This window comes from Peromyscus californicus, unplaced genomic scaffold (assembly GCF_007827085.1).
Source record: "Peromyscus californicus insignis strain IS unplaced genomic scaffold, ASM782708v3 Scaffold_4__1_contigs__length_199733344, whole genome shotgun sequence".
Classification (NCBI taxonomy): Eukaryota; Metazoa; Chordata; class Mammalia; order Rodentia; family Cricetidae; genus Peromyscus; species Peromyscus californicus.
Genome location: NW_026294562.1, coordinates 113,514,955 through 113,542,186, shown reverse-complemented (window position 1 = coordinate 113,542,186; position 27,232 = coordinate 113,514,955). Strand labels below are relative to the sequence as shown.

General features: G+C 39.8%; 1 long non-coding RNA gene and 1 pseudogene across 1 annotated transcript in view; one reads left to right on the top strand and one right to left on the bottom strand.

Moving 5' to 3' along the window:
* The window catches only part of LOC128094149 (uncharacterized), a 177,146-nt gene that overhangs the window by 125,365 nt on the left and 24,549 nt on the right, over positions 1-27,232 (bottom strand). The window contains exons 2-4 of the long non-coding RNA XR_008212842.1: positions 22,653-22,734; positions 21,422-21,554; positions 20,453-20,540 (exon numbers count right to left, since the gene is read on the bottom strand). This is a non-coding gene — a long non-coding RNA (uncharacterized LOC128094149). The remainder of the gene's footprint in view (positions 1-20,452; positions 20,541-21,421; positions 21,555-22,652; positions 22,735-27,232) is intronic.
* LOC128094148 (nucleoside diphosphate kinase A-like) lies at positions 24,915-25,299 on the top strand (annotated as a pseudogene).

Sequence of the window (27,232 nt, the reverse complement as noted above, 5' to 3'; positions counted from 1 at the left end):
ACAATCTCAGTTCAAGTCTTAGATGGCATAAGTTCACATGTCCAATCTGTGACCTTTGGGCCACACACATCACAGTAGTTAAGAACATAGCTCAACACATTTGTTGACTGCAAGTCATGTGGTAGCTGAAGAAGAAAGTGGAACTCATTTGTATAGAGAGGGCTATGTGAGAAAAGATGTTTCAGAAAGAAACCTGTTAGAATGTTCAAATACAGTAAAAGAATAGTTTTAGTCTTGGTACCATAGAAACATCTATTTTTGTTTGAACACACTTATTAGGTATCTAACTGTGCAAAGAAACATACTCATCCATTACTTAAATTTGGAATGTGCAGTGTTGCCCTAGGTGACTACTCTAGACACTTGAAGGCATAAATTGCATTTCTGTAAGTGGTATTATTAAATATAGATGTCCTGCTACTCAACTAATTCCACCACCTCCCCCTCAACTCCCATGTGTCACCACATATAGTCTTGTTTTTCTCTCCTGTAATGAAAAACAGTCAAGGTTGTCAAGTGAGCAAATGCCATGTGCCAGGCTTTGTGTCAAATGCTTGACTTAAATTTCTTCAATTAAATTATGTCCATCTTTTGGATTTCTAAAGGAGATGTCTAGCCAGCACTTGATATTGCCCAGACTTTGCACTGCACACTTTACATTCCTCATTTCATTTAAACAACAGTAACTAGTAAGTAATGTTTCAGTTAAGATTCAGTAACAATAACAGAAGCCTGTAGAGGTAGGAAGGGATTTGTTGAAGAGACTGGATCTGATACACTGTTGGAGCTGGTTGTTATCACATCTGATGCTATAGTTCAAAGTCCTTAGATGAGGTTGTCAGGAAGGGAAGATGGATGTGAAATAGGGAGAGCAAGACCAAACTGGAACACACAAGGATGGACTAGGACTCATGTCAGGTTTTTTATTGTGGTCTTCATGTTATGAGGATCCTTCAAACAAAGACTCTACCTCTTTAATTAAAGAAATGCATCTGGTCCAGAAGTCAGATAAGCTAAGAGAAGACCCAAGGAAGGGTAGATCAGTTGTAGGGCTGGTCTCTACCTCCACCAACCAGGTGAGCCAACAGAAAGTAACCATGTGTGAACTATAGAGTAGCAAGCTTTTTATTAAAAGACCATCTCAGATTCAAACAACAATGTACTGTCATCATCAAACTGAGGCTGTGCTTAGACAGACACCAATCATGCCATACCCTGTGCTCTGAGTTGTCATAAAGTAACAGATTTTTATTCCACTTCAGGAAGTTTTCAAATGATTGAGAAACAAAACACTTTGATCTTTTCAGCCCCCAGTTAATCCCACCTATGGCCAAAATCACGTGTCAGCCATTATGGACACAGAATTTAAAATCTATAAGCTTTACTGAAACGTAAAAGAAGAGGTATGCAGGGATTAGAGAGGAGGTTCAGCAGTTAAGAGCACTTGCTGCTCTTGCAGAGAACTGGAGTCTGATTCCTATCACCTATTTCAAGCAGCTCACAACCATCTCCAACTCCAGCTCCAGGAGATCCTTGGCCTTGCCTGGCCTACGTGGGTATCTCGACTCATGTATACATACATATGCACAAATGCAAGCACATACCCATAAAGATAAAATAAATCTTTTTTGAAAGAGATATGAGAGCAGCTTTATTTGTAATAGCCAGAACCTGGAAACAACCTAGATGTCCCTCAACTGAAGAATAGATGAAGAAAATGTGGTACATTACACAATGGAGTATTACTAGAAAAAAAGTCATCCTGAGGTGATGCAGACCCAGAAAGACAAACATGGAATGTACTCACTTATAAGTGGATCTTAGCTGTAAGGTATAACCATGCTTCACAATCCACAGACCCAGAGAGGCTGGATAGGGAGGGCTCAAGGCAGACACTCAGATCTCTCTAGGAAGGGGAAATAGAAGAGATCTTGTGGGTAGACTAAAGGCCAGTGGGGATGGCATCCTGAGGGATCAGGTTGGGGGGGGGGGGGGGGTAAGATGGAGGAAGAGACTACTAAAAGAGATAAGTGAAAAGGGGAGTGCATTTCAGGGTCAGGTAAAAACTCCCGGGAATCTACAAGGATGACCCCAGCTAAGACTCCTAGCAATAGCAGATACATAGCCTGAACTGAACATCTCTTGTAACCAGGAAAGATTTCCATTGGAGGGATTGGGACACCAATCTACACACATAACCTTTGTCCTGCCTATGGGATATGCTGAAGTAAAAGGAGCACAGATATTGTGGAAGTGGCCAACCAATGACTGGTCCAGCCTGCGACCCATACCATGAGAGTGAGCCCATCCCTGACACTGTCTGGAGTGCCAGAACCCAGAGCTGGATGGCCCAGAGACCTCGGATAGAACCAAACACTATTGGAGAGAAAAAAAAGTCAATATAATGATGCCTAATGATATCCTGCTATACTCATAGAGTAGTGCCTATCACAGTTGTCATCAGAGAGGCTTCATCAGTTACCACTGGTGGAAACAGATGCAGAGACCCACAGCCAAACAACAGGCTGAACTTGGGGGATCTTGTTAAAGGGAAGGAGGAAGGATGGTGTGATCCAGAGGAATCAAGGACATCACAAAACCCACACAATCAACCAACCTAAGCCCATAGGAGCTCACAGTCTGAATCGACAACCAGGGAGCCTGCAGGGGGCTGACCTAGGCTCTCTTCATATGTGTGAAAGCTGTGTAGCTTGTTCTACTTGCAGGATTCCTAACAGTGGGAACAGGGAATGTCCCTAATGCTTTGGCTGGCTTTTGCCTTGCCCAGCCTTAATACAAGGGGAGGTGCTTAGTCCTGCCACAACTTGATGTGCCTTTGCTGTTGTTGTTGATCTCCATGGAAGGCCTGCCCCTTTCTGAATAGACACAAAAACAGAGAAGGAGTGGATGGGGAGGCAGAGGGGAGGTGGGGGCAAAGAATGGGAGGAGAGGAAGGAGGGGAAACTGTAGTTGGGATGTAAAATAAATGAATTAATTAAATTAATAAAAAAATTTAAGAGAGATATGAGGATTGACAGTGAAAATACATTTGTCACTCAATACAAAATGAATTCTTACAAGCAAATGTATATGTACGTAATTGTGTATCTACAAATCTTTGACTTATCTATAACTTACAATGTAAATTTTGAAATAATTTTTTTATCATGCAAACTTTAGGCAGATTCATGTTTGATAAAAAAAATTACAGTTAAAAAACTGAGACAGATTTTCTTCCAGATCAAGAAAATTTGGGGGAGACCTGATGTTTTTTAATCTTTTTCAGAGGCTGCAATTGGGCCCAGATGCTGCAACTTCGTCTTTTTGTATAATGGAGAAAGGCAGATGTAGACAAAAGAGAGAAAGGTATGGCCTGATAGGAACAGGAATCTATATAAAATAAAGAGGAAATGGGCAGTCTTGGTCTTGCCAGGCTGCCTATTTCGTTGATATGTCAGGAGCATTTTAAACATAGCCCTGCAGGTGGTGAATGAGAATAGAAACCAGAAATGTACAGATTAAATTTAGCAGCAGATTGGATCGCATTCACCAAGATGTTTGCCTCACTGCTTGCTCTCCTCCTCCTCCCCACTCAGGCTGCAGGACACCTAATCAGAGAAGGCAGGCTCCTAGTGAATTCAATTAGCCATGGAGCACCTCGTGTGAGTTAATGGACGAAAGAAATGGAAACAGACACGACTTCTGCACAGAAGTAGCCCTGAGCGGTATGGGAAGGACTCAGAGCCAAGCCAGGCAGCACTTCTCCTTCTCTGGGGATCAGGTTTTTTTTTTTTTTCAGTGTGGCTGTTGAGAACTAACTTCCCTCCCTCCCAACCTGGAAAGGCAGAACTAGATTCTTCGGCAGGGCTCCTGTAAGTCTTCAGCTCCAAGAGAATACGTAAGCACCAGGGTCCTGATCTGTGTGAACACGCGGTTTGCTCAGGACAGATGTGTCAGGCCTTGCGCTCAGCCCAGCTATTTTTCTTTACTTTGTTTCTCTCAAGCACACTCATAAATTGACTTCCTGTAACCTAGAACTGTCACCACCACTTCCTGGGTGCTCACTACTTCCTTATAAAAGGGAACCCCTTTTGAAGCTGAACTCCTATGTCAATGAAGAATTGGCATCTCTCCTCCTTCCAGATACCCACATTCTGAGACTCGGTCCCTCACTATTTGTCCAATGGAGTCTGTGCTTGTCTCACTCCTTGTCTAACATGACTTGTGTCTCTTTCTACTGCAGCCTGGAAGAAGGCTTGTTAATCTCAAACTGAATCAACACCAAAACATTCATTAAGATGAGTATTGGATAAAAGCACAGCTCTATGGCTCTGTTCCCTGAGTTCAAATCACTGCGTTTATCACCTATGGGCTCTGTTGTGTAACTTTTTCCTGGAGAGACAAGAAAGAATCTGTATTCACCCCAGATAGGTCACCAATGACAGACCAAACTAGTTCCTCCACCCAAGTCCAGAAAAGCGACCCAGCAAGTTTACTGACACCACTTACAAAACGTAAGTGAGAGGTCACTTACAGAGTCACGGGTGACTCAAAGGCAGTTGTACCACCAATGACAACCCCAACGTGGGTGATAGCTTACAAACTTTGGATCCCTGGAGCTCCCTGCCCAATTCCCAGGCAACTCGATCAGAGTGTCTGCCCTATCCCCAGCCATTGTCTGTTTTATATATCCCTGGAAATGAGCCTTGTGAGTTTTATAATTTTCTAAGCTTCCTGAGCTTTGCAAGCTTCCTTAGCTTCCTGAGTCTCATAAGCTTCGCTCCTCCCTCAATGAAGGAATGTTTTCACTTAGAAAACATTCTTGCCAGGCGGTAGTGGCACATGCCTTTAATCCCAGCACTCAGGAGGCAAAACCAGGCAGATCTCTGTGAGTTCAAAGCCAGTCTGGTCTATAGAGTGAGCCCCAGAACAGGCACCAAAACTACACAGAGAAGCCCTGTCTCAAAAATAAAAAAATAAAAAAAAAGAAAGAAAGAAAACATTCTTGTGTGTATGGTCTTTAGCAGATGCATAAAATTATCCTTACCCTTAGTCCCCTCAGTCTTTAAAATGGATATACTAGTAGTACCCATCTTATATGTTGCTGCTGGTATACCAAGTTGTGTGTAAAATATTTAGTACATGTACCACATAGCACTCAAATAAATATTAGCAATTTTACTTTTAAGTAGATTTTAGGAAATGTGCTAGGCAGGGAATAAGACATATGTTATCCCTAACCCTTAGTGATTACAGTGCAATGGAGGAAGCACATAAGAAAATTCTAACGCTAAAATCACAAGATGAATGCTAGTTGTGCAGACCACACAGTGGTGTGAAGCCTTCCTTCTGCAATAAAGAATGATACAAGTTCTCATCAGGAGCCAAGCTCACTGTGGGAGAGGCATGAGTGTTGCCTAAAAGATAGAGGAAATGCAAGGCCACCATGACCCACTTCTCACTTTGCAACATGCTCAAGGGACATCTGTGACCCTGCTGACATAAAACAAAGACTATAGCCCATTGCTTTGCTTGAAAATTTGTTAAGCTCAAATGTACAAGACTAGCTTTTGGCAACAGTGTTCTTATAGTCTAAGCAGACAAACACTTAACAAAAGAACTACAAGTATGCTGACCATTAGAAAGCAGAGATATGGATGACTGAAGTGGAAAGCTCCCTGAAGGATAAAGTAGGACTTAGCTCAGAGAAGGAAGAGAGGACTTTCAAAACCATGATCATCGAATAGAGAGGCATGCCTCAAATAGTGTAATCTTTAATACCTTTGAAATCATGGTGTATAAATGTATTCAGAGCCCTATGCAATACAGACTGGGGATCGAATTACAGCTCATTCTTAGAATTAAAAAAAAAACTTACAAGTAAAAGTATCAGGTGAAATCCTGGTGGTTAGTCATTTTGTTTTTAATATTTAGTATTGATAATTAAAATAGCAGACAGTTTACTAGGTATGGTACATTGTAAACACAGTTGGGTGTAACTTGACTTATCCATAATAATGTAAAGTATACATGCAAGCACATACACACTATACTATCCTTTGCCTCCTTTCCTCCTTTGCCCTAGAGTTTTTTTATGTCTTTGGCAATGAGCACTCCAATCTTAAGAATTATCAAGTTACAATAGTGATCTTTTCATGTTATCTTAACATTTAGGCACTTTTAATTACATGGGTAGATTTTATATATGAGTATGCAGAAACGGCCAATGCTCCTTATTCTGATGATTTTCATCAATTTGTCTCTGAGATAAACAGCTAAATCTTTAAATGTGCTCAAGCCTCCTACAAATAGTCTGGGGAGTTACTTAGCAGAGCCATTTGCACATTTTTTAAAAATTTTTATTATTAAGAAATTTTCTATTCATTTTACAAACCAACCACAGATCCCCACCTCCTCCCTCTTCCTGCTCCCCAGCCTTCCCCCACAACCTACCCCCCATTTCCACCTATCACAATTTTAAATACACTTGTTTACCTACAGCTTATTAAAAATTCTATGAAAACGAATGGTGCAGTTATATGCAATTATAAAACTGTATCATGAACTCTGGATCTTCTGCATGTAATGCCCGTATCTGATGGCTAAAATCACTGTGAAGAATATTCTTGGGAGAAAAGCTGTTAGGTGTTGGTTTAGATAGATAGTTCTTTGGTGCAACACCTTGAGATGGGATGAGTGATATGTAGTCTCTTTTGAATTAAATGGAATGGGAAGAATAATTAACAGCAACAAAAGCATAAGCATAAACATTTTCAATGGACAAGACTACTTTTCAAGGGTAGAGGAAAGTTAGAAGCAGAGAGTCTTTAATACTGGGGAAACAAGTCATTACAGGATTGGTATCAAAATTCAGAAAAGGCAACCGAATCAAAATAAAAACTCAAAGATCTTTCTTTCAAGCAACAATGTCCTGCTGTTCTCTCTGTACCAGAGGAGCAACAACAAAGCTTTTTCAACTTCTGCCCTGTCATCCAGTGTAAGGAGGCTTCAGAGAGCTGTAGCCATCTACAGCATGGCTCCAAGGGACAGAGGGATGCAGCAATAGTCCAAGTCTGAGAATTGACACAGGGATGCTGTAGATACAGTACCAAAGTATGGGCTTAAGGGTAACTCTCCTTAATTAAACTTACAATGTGACTGTCAAATAAAAAGAATTATCAAATTACATTGCATATTCACTGTGTACATCAAATCAAGAAACTATATAAAGCTTCCAATTTGCTTTTCCTCCTGTCCTGAGCAACACACTGAAATTTAAATTCTAGTCCTGTCCTTCTTACTTTCTTTACTGTCTCTTAAGAATTGTAGTCTGAAGTAGTCACACCCTTCCTCAGAGCCTGGGAGATTAATGGACCCATCACAAGATGGGTCAGAGGCAGCCTGGCAAGGCATCTCTTCATGGTTCCTAAGTTACTTAGAAAGGGCATGAAGAACTTAATATTAACATATATGAGTAAAATTAATTAGACAAAAATGGAAGCTGAATATGCATAGGTGCTCCCATCCTTGATTCTGTATGGATAGAGTGACAAGGGACCCAGAAGAAGGTAAGTGTTATGGGATAATGCTTTTGTACACTGGTTTAATAAAATGCTGATTGGCCAGTAGAAAGGCAGGAAGTATAGGCAGGATAAGCAGACAAGGAGAATTATGAGAAAAGGATAGCTGAGTGAAGAGACACCAGCCCGCTGTCCAGGGAGCAGCATATAATGGCACATACATAAAGCCATGGAACACGTGGCAACATATAGATTAACAGAAATGGGCTTAGTTTAAGTGTAAGAGCTAGTCAATAGTTAGCCTGAGCTAATGGCAGAGCAGTTTTAATTAATATAAGCCTCTGTGTGTTTACTTGGGTCTGAGCAGCTGCAGACCAGACGGGATACAGGAAAAACTTTCAACTACAAGTAAGGATGTCCCCTGATACACAGATTGTCATGTAGCAACATCAAGGCCACAGGCAGTAGATCCCAAGCCACATGTCAGTAGAAGAAAACAGCTGGTAAAGATTTTAGAATCTGATAAATCTGATATTACTAAAACTAATTTGAAGCCTGGATTTTACAGTTGCCAGTATGTTCTGAAATAGGCCATTTAGCATCTCTGAGCCTGGAATTTTCATCTGAAAAAAAGCAACAATACTTCATAGGATGGTGTTAAAGATCACAAAACCCTACATTTTTTGGTGCAGATTCAGCTTAGTTCTTTCCCACTGACCCTTTCAGAGTTCCCTTCTACCCCATCTCCATTCCTTTGTGTCAGCTACCAATCTGGAAAAAAAAAAAAAACCACTTTATACCAGAGACCCCCCAGTGGCCACACTGGGCTAGGATACAGGCAAGCAATTTTCACTATTCTTCTAGTCCCCAATTTAAAACTGGGGTACAGATTAAGGCAGAGTTCTCAAAAGATGAAACACAAATGGCTGACAAATACTTAAATGTTCAACATCCTTAGCCATCAGGGAAATGCAAATTAAAACTACTACTTTGAGATTTCATCTTGCACCAGTCAGAAAGGCCAAGATCAATAAAACAAATGACAGCTCCTGCTGGCAAGGATGTGAGCAAAGGAGAAAACTTATTCATTGCTGGTGGGAGTGCAAACTTGTACCACTGTGGTAATCAGTGTAGCAGTTTCTCAGGAAGTTGGGACTTGATCTACATTAAGATCTCGCTATACCACTCTTGGGCATATACCCAAAGATCTCTACATCTAAAGAGACACTTATCCAATCATGTTCATTGCTGCTTTATTTATAATAGTCAGAAATTAGAAGTATCCTAGATGTTGATAAATAGATAAGGAAATGTGGTATATTTATATAATAAAATTTTACTTAGCTTTTATAAAATTTGCAGGTCAACTGATGGAGCTAGAGAAAAAAGCATTCTGAGTGAGGTAACCCAGACCCCAAAAGACAAATATTGTATGTTTTGTTTTATTTGTGGATGTTAGCTTTTAAGCCTTCAATATATGTACTACAATATGAATAACCACAGAGGTTAGGTACATAGTAAGGAACCAGGGAAAAGAAGAGAGAATCTCAGAGAGAAAAAGAAATTGAATATGCTGCTATGGAGATACAAGGGGGAAACTATAATAGGAGAATTAAATAGGGCAAGGAATGGGAGAGAAGGGTAAACAAAGGAATATGGGGAGGGACAACTAACACTAAAGGCCACTTGAAAAACCATATGGAAATCTACTATTGAAGAAGGTTCATAAGATATATACATATATGAAAGGAATCTTAATGGAGTTATGTAGCTAGAGTTTTCCTGCCTGGCCCACGGTCTCACCTGCCAGTCCCACAGCCGCTCAGACTCAACCAAGTAAACACAGAGACTTATATTGCTTACAAACTGTGTGGCCGTACCAGGCTTCTTGCTAACTGTTCTTACAGCTTAAATTAATCCATTTCTATAAATCTATACCTTGCCACATGGCTCGTGGCTTACTGGCATCTTCACATGCTGTTTGTCATCGTGGCAGCTGGCAGTGTCTCTGACTCAGCCTTCCACTTTCCAGCTTTATTCTCCTCCTTGTCCCACCTATACTTCCTCCTGCCTGACTACTGGCCAATCAGTGTTTTATTTACCAACCAATCAGAGCAACACATTTGCCATACAGAACATCCCACAGCAGAGTCACCAAATAATGAGTCAAACAATGTCCCTAATGGACATCTTATGCCATCAAGTAAAAGATGAAGTATCATAAATGGGCTACATCTTGCTGAATCATCAGCCAAAGATTCCCCATGGACCACTTCCCCCCCAAAAAAACAACCAATTCTTCCAATGATTCCCCACTCCCTCTCAAATTTGTGATGTGTTCTTCAATTATTGTTATACATATATGTAATGGGTCTACTTAGTACTGCTTATATGTGTTTAGGGCTGACCACTTGGCATTGGATAATGTATCAAGGGACTCATCCCTGGAGAAGACTGATTCTCTCTCTTTCAACACCTATCAATTACCAGTAGTTCATCTAGAAGTTGGGTCATGTGAGATTCCCTCATCCATATTGGCCTATCAATTAGGACTGTCATTGTTCAAGTCGTGTTTAGGTAAGTTTTTTTTTTTTTTTTTTTTTTTTTTTTTTTTAGATTTCCTGGGTGTAGCTTCACTGTTATAAATAGAAGACACAATCTCACAACAGATAGTCTGGTCCTCTGGCTCTTACAATTTTTCCATCCTCTCTCCACAATGTTCCCTCAACCCTAGGTGTAAAATTGTGGTTGGGCATCCCACAGTCAGTTGTTCTCGGCATTTTAATCATCTGGGTCATTCTGAAGTAGTTTCGTTCCGCTTCAAAAAGATGCTTCTTTTTTTTTAAATGTGTAGCCCAGGCTGGCCTCGAACTCATGATCCTCCTGCCTCTGCCTCCTTCAGCAAATCCTACCAGTGTACACCACCACAACCGGCAAAAAAGATGCTTCTTTAATGGGGGTGAGAATTATAATGACTAGTGGGTATGAGGAATAAGGACAAGTATTTACGATACAGTTAGAAATTATACTGATTTAGGAAAGTGGCATTAGTTGCTTCTACTCTTGAGTCCATGGCCTCACCACCCACAGATAGTTGTCTTGGTTTATAATACCAGGAGTTATTTCCTCTTACTGAGTAAGCCTTAACAGCTGTTGGTGGAAGTGCCACCATTGTACACTTGAGTATATCTTGCCATGTTGGTCATTGTTGTGGTTCATAGGCTTTATATCTGGACAAGACTATTGATTGCTTTTCTTCCTTATCAGCTTCTGTGGCACCTTCAGATACCATGAGAAATAGTCTTCAAGGAGGAGGCTTCCAAGTCAGTTCCTGCTCAGTTCCTCCAAGCTCAGTGTCCAAAGTATTTGTTTTCAGAAATAGGGTCTTCCCTTCAAGTTCTGGCAACTTAGGGCAACAATAGCCTATATTATTATTTTAGAAGTCTCTTGGACTCCTCTGACCCACAATTTGAAAGAAAGTTACCCATGCCTAGCACTAGAGGTTTTGTCAGATAATCTACGGTTCTTAGGGAGAACTTTATCACATTATCTCCCTAAGTGGTATAATTTCATTCAAACTGTGTGTGTGTGTGTGTGTGTGTGTGTGTGTGTGTGTGTGTGTATGCTTTTCCAAACATCTTTAGTGTTATTTATCCCTCCTCTCTTCTCTTACCTGTGTATTACCCTCCTCTCCTCCCCCAGTAAAGCCCCTTCTTTCCCCCATCCCTTCTTCATAAAACCTGTATCCTTTTCTTCTCCTATGTAGGCGTCTCCTAACACTCCATGGTCCCTTTTTAGTTTCCTGTTTTCTGTGGTTACTTTGGATCATAGAGTCATAGCTAAAGATTTAGAGTTAGGATCCACAAAGAGAAAGCTTGTGGTACTTGTCTTTCAGGGTCTGCATTACCTCAACTTGGTACAAAATATTTTGTATTTTCATCCCTTTACATGCAAATTTCATGATTTTAATTTTAATTTTTTTAGAGATGAATATAATTGCATTGTGTGTATGTACCACATTTTCATTATCCATCCATTGGTTGAAGAACATTTAGGTGGTTGATTTTTCATTTGAAAAGTAGTGTTATCATCAGCTAAGCATTCTAAAAACAAAGTATCTCTCTTACTAAAGTTTATCCTTTGAAAATTTCATATATGTATATAATGCATCTTAATTATATTCACCCCTATTCCCTCCCTCCAACTATCCCTGGACCTTCTTACCAATACATCTCCCCCACCCCCAACTTCATGTCTTTTGGTTTTTATTTTTTGTTTTTTTGGTTTTTGTAGTTAGTGCTACCCATATAGGAATGGTTGTAGGGTCATCCAGTGGGGCATATATAGCCTACCAGTAACCAACCACAGATGAGAAATTATTCTCCCTCCCTAAGCAGCCATCAACTGCCAAAGGTTCCTCAACTAGAGATAGGGAATTAGGGCCTTGGAAATCCCTCCTCACTCCACTTTTTCATTTGCTTGTTTTTTATTAAAATTTTTTACATAATATTCATTTTTTGTGTGGGTTTTTTTTTTGTGTGTGTGTGACAAGATTTTTCTTTGTAATAGCCCTGGCTGCCATGGAACTCACTCTGTAGACCAGGCTGGCCTCAAACTCACAGATACAACTGCTTCTGCCTCCTGAGTGCTGGGATTAAAGGTATGCACCACCACGCCTGGCTACATACATATTTCTAACTACTCAAAAAAGTAAAGATACTAGGTCAAATGTCAATATTTTCACTGCCACATAATCCCCAAACAGACCTAAGTAGATGTCATCTATCTGGCAATCTTGGATAACCTTTTACATTTATACTTGTTTTTTCATGTATTTATTCATTTCTAATGTGCTGATCTCTGTCCATATTCCAGACACAGTGTTAAGTAAAGACAGCATGCTTTGAATTCATTGTATTATTTAGTCCACCTGCTATTAAGCCCATTGCATAGTAAGCAGAATCACAGAGGGAGTAAAGAATCTGTATAGAAGTTCACAAAATATATTTGAGTACTGGTCAAGTAAAATTCTGTGGGATGCTACTTAGTAAGCCACAAGAATAAAGATAATTTTGTCTTGAGGAAGTCTTCACAATGGAGAGAAGACATTTCATTCAGTTTTAAAGGTTAACTTGGAACTGTTCATCAGGGAATATGATGAAGACCATTTGAAACAGAGTAAAGACTACATACAAGGATATAAACTCTGTTACTCAATGTCTCAAGTCAAATGCTCAATGAATATTCCCATCTCAGCCTACTGGATGATAGAGTTTGAATTGGTAAATATCTGAACCATGTTCATTTGTAAACAAAAATAGTGCAGTTGTGTTACATTTATGGTGTTTATAAGAACAGTACAATTCTTAGAAATAAGGAAAAGGCTTATCTAGTCACCTACCTATTTAATTTTGATGGAAGCTAATTTTGACCACATGGACATAGAGAGAGGTGCAATCTTACTGGGCACTGCTACTTTCTTTCTTCAGTTTCTACTAACTGCCTTTCTTAGACTGTTACAGCAGCTAACCTGCCAATGAACATACACATATATTAGTAAGATAGAACCTACTTCAGATAATAAAAATGAAGTTTTAAATATGAGTTTTCATGTCAAGTGGGGCAATTATTGCCTTTGAAAAAAGCAGGGAAAATGTTTAATCATCAACCCAGCAAACTAGAAAGAAAAATTGAACCTTTGTTTTTCATGGTGAACTGCTTTTCCTCATGCCTAAAGAAATAAGATCACCATCGCCCAGTTGAGCGAATTGAAAAGTCTGTCTCTCCAATGCCTAGCACCACTGTGACCTTCCTTTGCTCAACACTTCAAGCAAAGCCAAGTTACATGTCTTCCTTTCTGTAACTCAGCCAATCTTAGTCACTGCCCCAGTTCAGGAATCATTGCTATTCCACTTCTTATTCATCCTCTGAAGGAATTTGTTATTACTAAGATTTATTTATTTGTGCATGTGTGTAAGTACCTGTGGAAGCCAGAAGAAGATGATGGACTGAAGTGAAAGGCAGTTGTAAGCCACCATGTGGGTGCTGGGAACTTTACTCTGGTCCTCTGAAAAAGCAGCATGCACTTTGATCCACTGAGCCATCTTTCCAGACCCTTAAAGGAACTTTTCAATATTTCATCTATCTCAGATTATCTCACATCATTGCCAAGAGTTATTAGTCTAAGCAAAGCCAACTGGACCTCTTTTCTAGAACTGATACACAGAGACTGGGAAATTGACTCCTCAGATCTTTGACCAGGTGGGAAAGCTGTCTGAAGTAAGAGAGGCTAGTGGTGACATTCTGAGAGAAGGGGCATGAGTGAAGATGAGCAATGGGAAGTCCTGGCAGTCTTTAGTTCTTATCCTCGTTGTGACTCCTTAATGTCACTTTTCTGATTTTATCAACTACAGAAACCAGTAAATTATGATAAAAAGAAAGAGAAAGGCAGACAGATTGACAGACAGACAGACAAGCAATGCTTATGTGCATCTTTAGCTTTTGACTGACTCCTCATTATCTCTAGAGTAAAATGCAAGTTTGTGAGCCTGAAAGTGTCAGCCCTTGACATTATATCTTCTGTCTGCTGTCTCTGTCTTACTTCACCATCCTCCCTTACTATATTCAAAATTCAGAGCAGCATACACAGTAAGTTGTATGTAGTTGTCATCAGTAATGCCACTGTAAATGTTGTTACTGCTGCGATGATTTCACCATGCTCTGCTCAGCATTAGGCCTCGGCACTACACGGGCCTCTAACCCTCTTCCGTCTGCATACTAAGCCTCTAAATACAGCTCAACTGGAGTAAGTAAATAAGTTGCTTTATTATCCCCTATGACTTTCTGACTTCTCCTACTCAATGGGAGCAAGGAAGAGCCACTCCCGTGTTCTGGCCGGAAAGATAGTGGGAACCAGGAACACTCAACAGGAAGGCACACACATTTGCTAAATGAACAAATGGATGAATATCCCAAGATATGACAGTTTAGAAATCTTGAAAATTAGACTCTGTGACCTTGTTTAAAAGATTCTCATTGCACACAGAATAGGAAGAATGTGGAAGACTATAATATACAGACACTCAACTTACAGGTTAAATGTTCTTATGATTGAGCTTATCTCCTTCAAGAGTTTAATATTAGCTTTTAATTGAATCCCCATCTAACTAGTGATTTAATAAATTCAAGGGAATAAACCCTCTTTGCATATCAACAGAGGTGAATTCAATTCAATATTTCTATTTAATTAAGCATTTTTGTGCTCTAATAGTCAAATTGCTGGAGGAGATGTCATTTCCATAAGCTCGCAAACCAAAGAAGCTGAGTCATTTACTTTAATGACTTTTAAGAACTTCCTGCCCCAAGTGAAGATAGTTTCCTGCCACCTTCCTAAAAGTCCCCACATTGTACATCACTCCTCTTCAAGACGGTGGTTCAGAGGTGCAAACTTTTATCATATTTATCCCATCTGCTCATCTCATCTTTCATGTGGAAAGGGTCTCCACCTTTCAGAGTTCATGTCAGAATCCCTGCCCTCCATTAAGCCTGCCCAGAACCAGGAATTACTCATCTAAATTTATCAAAACCTGATCATTGTCATTCTCAAAGACATGATAGTCATGTTAACTCAGTCTAGCTCCTGACCTTAACAAAATGAATGGTCATTCTGATTTACTTTACTGAAAATGAAAGGCCTTGGTCTTAGAGTCAGGGAAACCTGTGGGAGACCATTACACTTGCTAAATGACATGAAAGTGCCATCATCCTTCTGGGTTCCAGCTCCTGTGTTTATAGAATGGAGATGATTTTACCTACCCAGCCTGACACATGTGGAAGTTAAGTCTCTGCCCAAATCACTGTTTACACCCATGGTGCTTAGAACTAGAAAGCCATCATACAGTCACACTAAAAAGGATCACTGATGGACACACTCAATCCTCTTTGGGCAAAGTGCAAATCAGTGACCTGCAGCCAGGCTTTTTATACAAATCAAAGAGAAAAGGATTTTCAAAGGCAGATTCTGCATTCTCCCAAGTCAGATTTGGCGTAAGTTTGTGGCTTATTCATTGATGTTGGTAAGCAGGCAGTATTGAGAAACGACAAACAGTGTGGGCAGAAGCACCTCACTAGTCAATCAGATGACCAGACATGCCGACTTTTACAAATACAAACTCCCAGGACACATAAATTGATACACAATAAGGGGAGCAACTAGTGAGGAAAGGGTGCACATACCAAATTGCAGGCAGCTGGCAAAGTAGGTCTGTCAGAATCAACCAAGAAAAAATGCCTTTCTGTCTTTCTGGTTGAAAACAATTGCCCTAGCTCAAAAGTGATGAAAGGGGTTAATGTATTTGGTGGATGCATCCAGGAACTTACATACTAGTTACTTTTTTTTAGTGCTGTAATAGAGCACCATCAACAAGGCAACTTATAAAATTATATGTTTAATTGGGCTTGTGGTTTCAGAGGGCTAACTAGAGTTCATAATGGTGAAGGTAAAGCATGGTGGAAGTAACAGCTAGGAGTTCACATCTCAAACTATAAGTAGGAGGCAGAGGGCATACTGGAAATGATGGGATGTAGCAGGCTTTCTTTGGGCTGCAAGCTCACAAAAAAAATGACACGGAGACTTATTAATTATGAAAGCTCAGCCTATAGCTTAGGCTTGTTTCTAACCATCTCTTATAATGTAAATCAACCCATTTCTATTCATCTATGTGCTATCAAGTGGCTCATGGCTTTTACCTCTCCTCTTGTATGTCTTGCTCCCTCTGCATCCAGCTGGAGACCCTGTTTTTCTTTTTTCCAGAGCTCTCTCTGTCCAGAAGTCCCAGATATACCTCCTGCCTAGCTATTGGCAGTTTAGCTTTTTATTAAACCGATCACAGTGACATATCTTTATGCAGTGTAATCAAATACCTTGCAACAGTATATGTTAAAACCTCAAAACCTGCCTCTGTGACATACCTCCTCCAACAAGGCCACCTCCTAATCCTTCCCAAATGTTCCTATCAACAGGGTCCAAATATTTAAACATCTATTGGGGCCATTCACATTCAGACAACCACAACTAGTCTACTGGAACCCATAGCAACCAGTAACAAAAGGGACAAAAAAAAGCTTTGGAGGTAAGGATCAGACGATGATGGTCTTGCTTTGCCTCCACCTGCAGTGCTGTGAGGAAATGATTATTATATGTATTTTGCAGAGAAAGAACTGAACCATAAGAGTTTCAGTGATTTTGCTAAATGCATCCAACTTGGGTGTGAACAGAGCACTGCCTGACTCTAAGCTCTGTCCTCAAAGCTGGTGGAATTCATGACAATTCACACTGCAAGTTTCCATTTCCTCATTTAGAATAATAGAAAATTCACTATTATGAAGGGATATGGAAAATTGAAAATAATGTAGCCGTTAATACATGGTAGCTGGTATTGTTGTTTAATATTGCTAAGTGATCTCTTTGGATTTGTGGTATTATGAGTGGGTATAGATGGAGTTTTTCTCTCCTAGCTACTCCCAAATAACCACTCAAAGATTTAATATTAGTTATAAATGCTTGGCCGATAGCTTAAGCTTGTTTGTAGCTAACTCTTATAACTTAAACTAACCCGTTTATATTAATCTATGTGCATTATATATTAATATAAATATGTTTATATTAATCAAGGCTTACTAACCTCCTGTATAAACTTCCCATCCTGTTCTCTCTGCATCTCATGGCATCTCCTCAGACTGCCCTCCTTCTTCCCAGCATTCTTCTGTCCCCAAACTCCTGCCTAGCTATCAGCAAGTCAGCTCCTTATTAACCAATGAGAGTAACACATATTCATCTTGTACAAAAGGATTGTTCCACAGCAAGTGGGCATTCTCAGATTTTAGAAATCCAAATATAACACCTTATCATAATGACCTGCTTAAGACAGAATTGCACCTTGAATTATTTATCTTTTTGACTATACACTTTGATTTTCTCCTCCCTCATTTTTATTTTTTTTCTTTTTAATGATTCTTGAAAAAATAAAGATGTGTTCCAGGTCTAAATATAAAATGTAATGTATATGGTGAAAAAGTGCCATCTTTCAACTGAAACAAAACCTGGGCATTTGCTTCCAAAGCCAGCTGATAATCTTCCCTGTAGAATATTCTTCTCTGTGGAGACACAATTAAAGAAACATCTAGTAAGAGAAGCAGCATACCCCAAATTGCCATCTGCTGGCAAGGCAGTTAGTTTAAGCATGTCCATTGGAATCAAACATGAAAACTCGCCTTTCTGGTTGAAAGCAACACCTTAGCTAGGGCATGATCAAAAAGGCAAATCAGTGTGGTACCCAGGCTGCTTTCTGCCAAATGCCTGAGCACAGGCTTGCTGTGCTATTGATGCTAGCCTGTTCTCCCTTTGCCTCCACTGTGCAGTTTTGTAGACCCCCAGGGGATTATAGACCACAGTGCTCTGTATAATGCAGAGAACAAATTCCACATTAGCTTGTCCCTCAAGGAAGCAAACTGGTATGCTGAGGCAGAGGATCACGAGTTGAAGACCAATCTTTGGCTTCATAATGAGGCCCTAACTTGATTTTCTTTTTTAAAAGCAAACAGCAACTTGGAGGCCAGAACCTCTGATTTCTGACATGTGATCATTCTTGTCTTGGATTCATTCTAGAATTCTCGAATTAGTTGCAAAGTTCAGTAAAAGACAGGAAAACCAAATCTGGGGACAGACCCTTCCCCAAAACAAAAATGGAGGAAAAGGAGATTGTAGAGAAAGTATAAAGTCCTGCATTTAATATTGATTTAGCACCCTCCTTGTATCAGACAGACTATCAGGTTCCTAGGATACCAAGTCAAAATGCTACATGGTTCTTTTCCCAGTGCAGTTGAATGGTGGTGGAGGAAAAAGACAGAGAGACTCACTGATTGAAGTGCAAAGTGATAGAAGAATGGAAATCACACAGCTCATTGGGAACATTTGAGACAAAACTAGCATGCATCTTGCAAGACAGACAAGAGTTTAACATCAAGAACAAAGCATGCATAAGGCATGAATTAGAATGATGTGTCAGGGAAAGTTCAAGCCAATCAGAGAGACTCACACAGTGATTTGAGAACCATTGCTGAAGAATATTGGGTGAGATTTTGTTTCCAGGTAAGTACTGAATTCCTCCTTCTGTCCTGGATCATTGTTTCTTCCTACGAATTTATTAAGGCAGCATTTCTTCCAGCAGAAGTTCTGTGATTTCTGTTATTTCTGCCTCTTATAACTTGCTGAGGAGTGCAGATTAATGTATCTCAATCCCATGGCTCCAATTACATGGAGAAATGTGATGATGAGAGCTGTGAAAGATTTTTTTCTGAAAAACACAACTACCAAAGTACTTGGCAGATTGTATTTTATCATCTTGTGTTGTTTGCAGAAAGAGGAAGCTTGGTCTCCACCCTGTAGTCCCTTTCTTCCAGTCCTAGTGAGGCATTTGCAATCAATCAAGGTGATGGTGTTTGAGTCCTGGATGGGCTCTCCCTGTCTGGTTTCCTCCGAGTAAGAAGGAGTCTGGGCATGACAGGGCTATTTATTGAGAATGTGACTTTGATACCCTTTTTATAACAAAGCAATCAGAGTGCACCCTGGGCCCATTTTGGGATCATGATATCCTACCTTCTCAGAGCTCAACACAGAGACCTATATCAACAATGCTATTTATCTAAGAAAGAATATCTTCATCAAAGTCCTTCCTTTGGGCTATCTTTATTTTTTTTTCATCCCTTATTTCTTCTTTGTCCTCTTAATTTAGAATCAGTTTTTCTAGGTCACAAACATTACAGTTTCTATAGCCAACACTAAATTTGCTGCTAGGAATCAATAATGTTTTAGGACAATGTCTTACCATTAATCAATTCTTTCTTATTTATAAAAGCTTTTTACAGGCATTACTTGGTCTCCAAAACAGATAGCCTTTCAGTTCATGTATTTCTTGATTTTTTTTCCACTGTATTCAATAATCCTAGTAATCTTAAAACCCTTCTTTTAAAACTTTTTGATAGTTCATTACCTTGGGTCTCAAGGCTAGTTCTATATTTCTACTTGTAGCATGAATCCTAATTGGTCCTAATAAAAACCCGGAGCCAGTTATCAGGGTAAATGCTGAAAGATCAGAGAGGCAGAGCAGCCAGCCACTAGCTCTTACCTCTACCCAATCCTCAGCCAAAAGGGCTCTGAGCTCCTGTCTCCTCCTGCCTTATAGTTCTCTCTCCACCTAGCCACATCACTTCCTGTCTCCACCTCCCTCGTGCTGGGATTTAAGATGTGAGATCCCAAGTGCTGGGATCAAAAGTGTGTGCCACAACTGCCTGGCCTCTATGATTAACTTGTAGGTGGAGTTTCCTCTCAGGGTCCTGCCAAGCCCCGGCAGTCCGACAGCCTACTTATAAAATAAACACACAGACGCTTATATTATTTAAACTGTTTGGCCTAATGGCTCAGGCTTCTTGCTAGCTGTTCTTATATCTTAAATTAACCCATTTCTATTAGTCTATAAGTTGCCATGTGGCTCGTGGCTTACTGGTACCTTACATCTCGCTTGTCATGGCAGTCACTGGCAGCATCTCTCTGACTCAGCCTTCCACTTCCCAGAATTCTCCACTCTCCTTGTTCTGCCTATACTTCCTGCCTGGCTACTGGCCAATCAGTGTTTTATTTGTTAACCAATCAGAGTAACACATTTAACATACAGAACATCCCACAGCATTAACTAGTGGCTAGCTTTGCCCTCTGGTCTTCAGGCAAGCTTTATTTGTTAGAGCACATACAAAATATTACCACACCTACTAGCCAGCTTCCTGTACCAGTTATTTTTTTTACTAACTAATGTGATTACAAATAAAACTCATCATCTGCCCAAAATAGTCTGCTATACTTGTAGACTGGAGCCTACCCCAACTGTCATCAGAGAGGCTTCATCCAGCAACTGGTGGAAACAGATGCAGACCCACAGCCAAACACTAGGTGGAGTTCGGAGAAGCCTATGGGAGAAGGGAGGGAAAAATGGTTTGGACCAGAGGGGTCAAGGACACCACAATAAAACCCACAGAATCAACTAACCTGGACTCACAGGGGCTCACAGAGACTGAACTGACAACCAGGGAGCCTGCACAGGACTGACCTAGACCCTCTGTGTGTGTGTGTGTGTGTGTGTGTGTGTGTGTGTGTGTGTGTGTGTGTAATAGTTGTGTAATAATGGTTTTCTTGTGAGATTTCTAACAGTGGGAGCAGGGGCTGTCTCTGACTCTTTTGTTGGCTTTTGGGACCCTGTTCCTCATACTGGGTTGCCTTGTCCAGCTTTAATATGAGGGGAGGTGTCTAGTCTTATTGCAACTTGATATGCCATGTTTGGTTGGTATCCATGACAGGCCTGCCCATTTCTGAATAGAAGTGGAAAAGTGGATAGAGAGGAGATGGGAGGAGAGACTGGGAGGAAGGGAGGGAGGGGAAACAGTGGTGAGGAAGTAAAATAATAATAATGATGATGATAAAAGTAATAATAATTTTAAAAAACAAGAAATAAATAACTCATTATCTTGGTGACTTATAACAAAAGTTTATTTCCCAAATGCCTTACAAGTTGATATAGGTTGGCTGCAGTCTCTCTGTGACTTGTTTTTTAATCCAGGCTGAAAAAGAGACGTATTTGGTACATGCTATTCTAGTATAGTTAGGGAAATAGCAACAACAGATCCAGTGACATTTCTTAATGCTTCCTCTTTAAACACACACCTTCTACCACCTTTTATTGGCCAAAGTAACACATGAAGTCCAAAGTCCCAACACATAAAATTCTACTTCTAAATAAAGGTTATGAAAAACTAGAAACAGTAACACAATCTACTAAACATAGATCACTCACCTAACATTTACTGCCAAGAAGTCCTCCATGCTGCTCAAAGATAATATTCTGTTTTGTTTGTTGTTGTGGTTTGAATGAGAAATGTCCCCCACAGGCTTAGGTTGTTTGAACAGGTGGTTCCCAATTGATGGTGCTGTTTGGAGAGGACATGAAATCTTTGAAAAGTATAGCCTTGTCAGAAGAAACACATCCCTGAGAGAAGGCTTTGAGAGTGTATAGCCTTGCCCCGCCTCCATTTTGCTCTCTACTTCCTGTTGTGGTTGGATACATGATCCCTCAGCTTCCTGCTTCAGTCATCTCCCAGGCCTCACCTGCCATTATGGACTCCCCATCTGGAACCATAAACCAAAATAAACTTATTCTTCCATAAGTCACTTTTGATTATGATATTCATTACAATCAATAATTTTCCCCCCATATATGTTCTCAGCACTATAAACTGTATATTCCTTTTTCTTCATGTAGCTCTCCTCAAAAACTCTTCTAGTTTCCATATCTCATAGAATCTAAGAGTGATGTACAAACAGAAGAGATGATTGTTGTAAGCTGCAAGGGTTTCAGAAACACTAATAAATGGCAGAAGTAACACATTATTGGAAAAGATAAGCAGGATAAGATTTTTTTTAGAATTTTTAAATTATAGAGATTTATTTCTTAAATTTTCTTCATGTGATTCCTAAACTGAAAAAAAAAAGCCTTGAATCCCAGAAATGTATGCTTATTTCTCAGTCCTCAGAATGCTACAGAATGGTAAAGCAAACACAAAAACTCATGTTTAAAAAGTAAAGATTGCATGTCTCAGAACAGGCTTTACATTTACATCAGAATGTGATGTAAATAAGATGATAAAGTATGACAAGAGACTCAAGTAGAGTTGTGCCTTACTGAGTGAATCCATTGCATAGAGTGTTGAATAATATATCCATGCCCATCTTAAAGATTTCCTGGAATGCATTATAAGAGTATTTCCTAGGTCTTTGCCTTACACACAAATCTTTTTTGTTAACTAGTGTATCAGTAGCATAAAGATTATGCTGTGTTTGTCTTTGGCACAGTTCATGAAGTATCTATGACTATATGATAGAATTGCAATTTCTATCCTCCATATAGTTGACAAGTATACAAAATTATTCCAGCTAAGGAGCAAAGGGGTATTAGGTTTTTTTTCTGTTCCTGAGATAAAATATCATGACCAGAAGCAACTTAAGGAAGAAAGTGTACTTTGACTTACAGTCCAGATGGCTAGAATCCATAATAGTGGGGTCACATATGGCAGAAAGAACAGGACTCTTGATTGACCCATCACACTTTGCCTGTACATAAGAAACAGAGGGTGAATTGGAAGTGGGACAAGGCTACTAACTCTCAAAGCCTACTCCCAGGGTGCACTTCTTTCAGCAAAGATCTATATCCTAAAAGTTCTATAACCTAAAACAAGGCCACCAACTGCATACCAAGTGTTTGAAAAATACATGAGCCTATGGAGGACACTTTTTACTTAAACCACTTCTGCCCAACACCTCTAGGCTAAAGTAATGTGTCTTACTTCTAATTGCTAATTTTGAAACCTCCCAGAATCATTTTTCCTTCTTCCATGTTAACTGACTTCAGTGGAAGTGAAGGTTTTACTCAGCCTGACTCCCAAGGAAGCTAGAAACAGAGACCCAACCAATCCACAATGGACATGTAGCACAAGGCACAAACAATCCTTTTGATTTTATAAGCCTCTTCAGTGAAGAAATTGTTTCTCCTTCAATATATCCATCCTATCCTGACTCTAAGACTAACAAAAATCTACTAATATAGAGCAATTAGAGGCATAATCAATGTAAAGTATGATTGATTCATGGCAGAAAGTGTTACAAAGGATTGGGATTCGGGGCAGAATCAGTCTAGCAAGGTAGATCCTAGGAGTGTAAATGTAATTTCCTGTGCTTGTGGTTCAGAAATCAATAGGAATTCACAAAAGGAACAGTTTGTGGTTTATACATTCAATAAGAATCACAATTATACATTGGTTGCCAAAAAAACACCAAACTTACTGACAGTTTATACTCATAGAATAAAAGCTTTTGTAGAGTTAGAAAATTAATAGTCCTGTATTCTGAAAAGTAAGTAAATAGAAAAGCACCCAAAATCCAGACTTCAACTGACATCAGAATAAATGGAGATAAGATGTCGATGGGGATGGAAACTTTGAAAGATACGGAGGTGCAAAGGGAGGGGAGGGGGGCAACTCAGAGAACAGGAGACTTAGAAGGGACATGGCCTGTTTCTTTGACTATCTGGAGAGCTGGAATGACTCTATTCTGTTTGCCATCAAGGCCCAAAGTAAAGAAAACTGTAAGGAAGAAGCAGGCCCTGGGAGTCTTCTTTGAACCGCCACAGATATCACACTTAGGCCCAGAAATGATCTTGCCTATTCTTAAACTGGAGATCAGACTGAATTTGTCTATATGAAGATGTCAGAAAGCTTAGAGTTCTTCAAGGAAAATGGAGTGCATTATCTATATTTCAATATTCAGGATGCATTCAGCGTTCATAGACTGGAGCTTGATCAGAAGGAATTTGAAAACAAGCAGAATTGCACAAGAAGAGGAGAAGCACAAATTGCCACTTAGGGAATTCATATAGGAAGGAAGCAGCCAAAAGAGATGGCCCTCTAACATTTGTTCCTGCTCTTCTTCTTGTCCTCTGCAACTTAGAAAAGGCCACCCTGGAGTCTGACATTTAAAACCTCCCTCTAACTCACATATTCTTGACATACAGATAATACATCTGCTTAAAAAAAAAAACAGACAGTAAAAGACAGAGATGGAACTCAAGAAGACAGACCACATTGAATGCCTTAGTTTATTGACTTTGTGCATACATTAAATGTTGCCATTTTCTCCAATGTGTGTGTGTGTGTGTGTGTGTGTGTGTGTGTGTGTGTGTGTGTGTGTGTGTGTGTATGCATGCGCGCATGCGCGTGCTTAAGGAGTCATTTTATTTTTGTACTGTTCGGTCTATCTGGTATAAAGACAAATAGGAAACTTCATGAAGTGGTAACTCAATAAAATTGCATTCATTTAATCAAGAAATAAGCATTAAGTATCTAGTAGATTCCTTACACTCTATCAGGCTGTAGGAAAACAAAGATTAGATAGATGGGTTCTTCTACACAAGGGACTGATAATTTAGAGAGAATACGAGTAATTACTCGTCGTGTGCTTCTAATTGTAACAAGAAGCCTAGGACAGGAGCCTTAAACAGAGGGCAAACAGTAGTTGGAGAGTGTCTTGATTTTTAAAAACACTTAAAACCACTAGAATGACATCCTACAAACCAGGGGAAGAAAGGACAACTGGGTTCTCTCAAAAGAGCTCTCCTGAGTGGGAACTGTTACAAAAGCATAAGGTGTGAGCACATGCTGGGAACCATGTGGGGCCAGGTGTGTCTCCAGTGCGGGCAGTTGCAACCAGAGTTAAACCACAAGCTTCTGAAGCAGACCATGGCCAACGATGAGCACACCTCCATAGCTATCAAGCCCAATGGGGTCCAGCAGGGGCCTTGAGGGAGAATTCATCAAGCATTTTGAACAGAAGGGATTTACCCTTTTAGCATGAAATTTCTCAGCCTCAGGGCCATCCGTTCATTACCTGCCTGGTGAAATACATGCATGTACTCAGGGCAGTGTTTGCTGTGGTCTGGGTGGGGCTAATGCTGTGAAGACAGGCCGGGTGATGAGGGAAGACCAGTGCTGCAGACTCTAAGCCTGGGAGGAACATCTTTCACAGCAGCAATTCTGTGGAGAGTGCAAAGGAGATGAGCTTGTGGTTTCAGCCTGAGGAAATGGTGATTACAAGAGTTGTGCACAGAACTGGATGTCTGAGTGACAGGAAGGCAGTCCACCATGCCTTTCCTGGCTAATTCTCCCTGTTCTTGCAGGCATTGGACCAGACTTAGTAAATCCAGTTGTTTTTAGAAACTCCTTTTTCCTGGTGGGAAACTCTGAGAGGAGTGGGTGCCCCTGTACAACTTTAAGTGCTACTGTCAGGTTAGGATGTTTCATCTTGCAATAACAACAACAACAAAAAGAATATTACAGTTAAAAAAAAAGAATATCTTATTTTTATATTATTGATTCTTTGGTGTATAGAAAACAAAATGTTTTATCAGTAAGCTTTCTTTCTAGCACATATTTAGGTCCACAGAAAATTTTAGAAATAAAAGTTCCCATGTACCTCTTTCTTTCATACACATATATCTTCCCCTCTATAAACACCCTGTATCAGATGTAACATTTGATACAATGGATAAATCTACATTAGCATGTTAGTATAACTCAGACTACAAAGACTACAGTTTGTGTTGCACGCTATTGAATAAAGACATATATCTAGCCTTCCAGTATCAGTCTGGATAATTTCATTGCCTCCCTAGTCCTATGTGCTTCATCAGTTCATTTTTCTCTCCCTCAAAACCCAGAAAACCACGGACCTTTCTGCTGTCTCCATAGCTTGCCTTTTCCAGGATGCCATACAATATGAATCCATGCACTATATAATGTTTTCCAATTCACTTCTTTCACTTCACTATATTACTAAAGTTTCTCTGTGTACTTTAGGGTCTTGATAGCTCATTTATGTTTGCAGCACCAAGTAGGATTGTGTCACTTGGGTGCCATGGACTATCTCCACTCACCTTCTAGAGGATAGCTTGATTGGTCCAACTTTATACAATTTTGAATAAAATTGCTGTAAACACCTGTTGCTTTTCTGTAGACGTAAGTTTTGGTAATTCAAAATCATTTTGACAACTAGCAAGGATAATACAGAAAGAGTATCTTTAGCTGCACTAAGCCATCACAATGTCTTCCAAAACAGCTATTCCATTTTACATTCCCACTGGCAATGAATAAGAAATCCTGTTCCTCTCATCCTTAATAGCATTGTTCTTGTTAGTGTTGTAACAGTACTGCATTGAGTTCCTCCTCCATGCTCAGACCACTGCCACACATTATCTCTGATCATTGTTTTCTCTGTACCTCCAAGTTTTGGTAAATTGTATTTTCAAGATATTTTAAAATATTTTTTTCTGGAGACATCTTTAATTTGCATGTTTTTTAAAATATCCCATTTAATCTGCAAGTGTTTGGGGCCCCTGCAGGTATCTTTTTGCTACTGATTTCTAATACAAGTTCCCTGTGGTCTGGGGACATGTTGTTTTTGGGTTTCCTTGCAACTTCCTTCTTAGACTGGAGTCTGACTCTTGAATCCTGGTATTCTTCATTTACTTTACTGGAGTCTGTTAATATGGTGCTAAAATATTAGAAACTAGCAGTCTCCTATAATAGTGCAATTAAGGGTCAGGGTTTTAGTGGGCGTTGTCACTGATCCATGACCTCTTGAAGTGTTTATTGGAATTGCAGAAGTATTTCTAGGCACAGAGAGCTTATTTCTCCCCCAAATCATTTGCATACTCTTGTAGACTACTTTGGAATGGAGGCCTTTGGTCCTAGTTTCTCATAACTTTGCCTTTCTTCTTATAACTTGAGGTAACCCTCCCCCCAAATCTTCACAGAAAGAAACCAGAGGTGCTCGTGAAGCTAAGAACCTGTTAAAGTTTGGCAGTCCCCAAGCTACTGAGTCCCTAGGAGTTTTGAACTTTCCAGCTAGTCCATTAAACCTCCAGGGATTTGTTAAAGCTATCACTTAAATGTTCTTACCAGTCATTTTCCCCAGCATCTCTGGCTCTGGTGAACTGATCTCAAGGAAGAAGCTGTATATTCCCAATCTTTCGTGGCTTGAGATTTGAATTCTCAGATGA